Consider the following 2006-nt stretch of genomic DNA (forward strand, 5'->3'; position numbering starts at 1 on the left):
TTTTATTTTAAAAGAGTAAAGACTTGGTAATAAAAACTTAAAAAGAGAAAAATTATCAACAAAAATAAATTCAAAAAAGATAAGAAAAGAATAACAGAAAATGCTCCTCTTAAAATATTAAACTTTAAATGATAATAAAAAATGCACCGACTTCCACACACCAATCACAAGCACGCTTGTGATTGGTGTGATGACAGAATCGATACCACAAAAACTTAACAATTTCAGCAAGAAAGTCACAGATATTTTCGACACATGCAGACAACCAGCCTGGCGTGCTCATCCAATTCTTTGAGGGCGAGACATCGATGACATCACATTGCAACCCGTTTGACAAGGTTGGGTTGTTTGGTATCTTATTAGCACCACATAGAGTCTCATAGTTGAAGTCACATTTGATACAAATGCAAATGGGATTCTGAATGTGTCGGCTGAAAACGAGACAACAGGAAAAAAGACTCTCAAAGGCACAGGTGGACAGGATGGTTGCAGACGCAAAAGAGTTCAAGGCGGAGGACAAGATGATAACTTTTGAAGCTAAAAATCGACACTCACCTTCTACTACTGTGTAATAACAGAGTAAACGAGCAAATTTTCCCAAGGTTATCAAAAGAAGACAATGCAGCAATCGAGGCTGTTGTCAAAGACGTACTTGAGTTGTAAATTGACAAGAATCCGCACCAAAAGTCCATGTGTTTATACAAAAACACAATGCGTTGTTCTTATTCTAAACAATTAGACAAATTAAAAAAATTCACAATATTATTTTATGTTTACACGTGTCGCGTTTTTTTCTCAAAAAAACCAAAAATACATTGTGTCATTTTTCTTGATTGTGGATAGTTTTACAAATTTCATTATTTTTTAGTTATTTTGCCAGAAATTAAAAAAGAAAAGAAAAAAATTTACACACCTTGGGAAAACCATTTTCATGACTCCACTCACCGATAGAATTTTTACTGTATATGAATATTTGAAAATAAAATATATATTTTTTAAAAATTTATTTCGGCATTTTAAACTTTTTTATTTTAATTGTACTATACTTTATTATATTAATAAATTATATTTACAAAATCTAGCATTATAAATCCAAAAAAGTATAACTAAAATCATTCTTAAAACCGTGCAACTTTGACGTGTCAGTGCAACTTTGTTTATAGTATATATATATATTAAAAAAATTATATGTTTTTTAGAAACAAAACAAGAAAACACAAACATATTTCTGTAAAACTATTACTCTAATTAAAATACTATAACTAAACTATAACTAAAGTTGCACAATTGTTCTCAATTAGTTTTTTTGGGTTGCACCATTCAACCGTGTCGTGTTTATCGGAATTTAGAATTTCGATAAACACGAAAAAGTCTTTGAATCACACGAATTGACTTGTCTCATTATTTTCTTTTTTATAAACGAGATTTTTAACATCTGCGCCATCCACAATCGATATACAACGTTGTTTTATTCGTTTTGTATGACAATTGGAATTCTGGTATTTTAATGTTTTTTATTTAAACAAGCAGTTAAACTTATCATTTAAATATCGAGTTATATTTTATGTTGATTTATAACCTAATTCTACTTTTTGTTATTGTTTTTGTTATTGTTGAAAAATAAAGTTTCACCTTTTTTGTGAGTAAAAAACAAAAAAAATAAAGTTGCACACTTATTCGGAATGACTTTACTTAAATAATTCGTTTTTTTTCTTTAAAAACAACATTTTGGGTATTGGCTTATTTTTTATATGTATTTTTCTAACCATGCTACCAGTTAGGACAAGGGTTAATTCGTAAAAACGAACATTCCCAACAACTCAAACTATATATTTGATCATATTTTATAGATTTTAACAATTTGTAACTTATAATACGAAACCATACATCAAAATATAATCACATAAACGAATGAATTAACAGATCGTATATTTTAATAATTTTTACACGTTTTGAACATTATAAAATGCTTATTGATTTCTGTGCAGCTAATCGTTAATTTTTGT

This window comes from Entamoeba invadens (assembly GCF_000330505.1).
Source record: "Entamoeba invadens IP1 unplaced genomic scaffold scaff_1105074725681, whole genome shotgun sequence".
Taxonomy (NCBI): Eukaryota; Evosea; order Mastigamoebida; family Endamoebidae; genus Entamoeba; species Entamoeba invadens.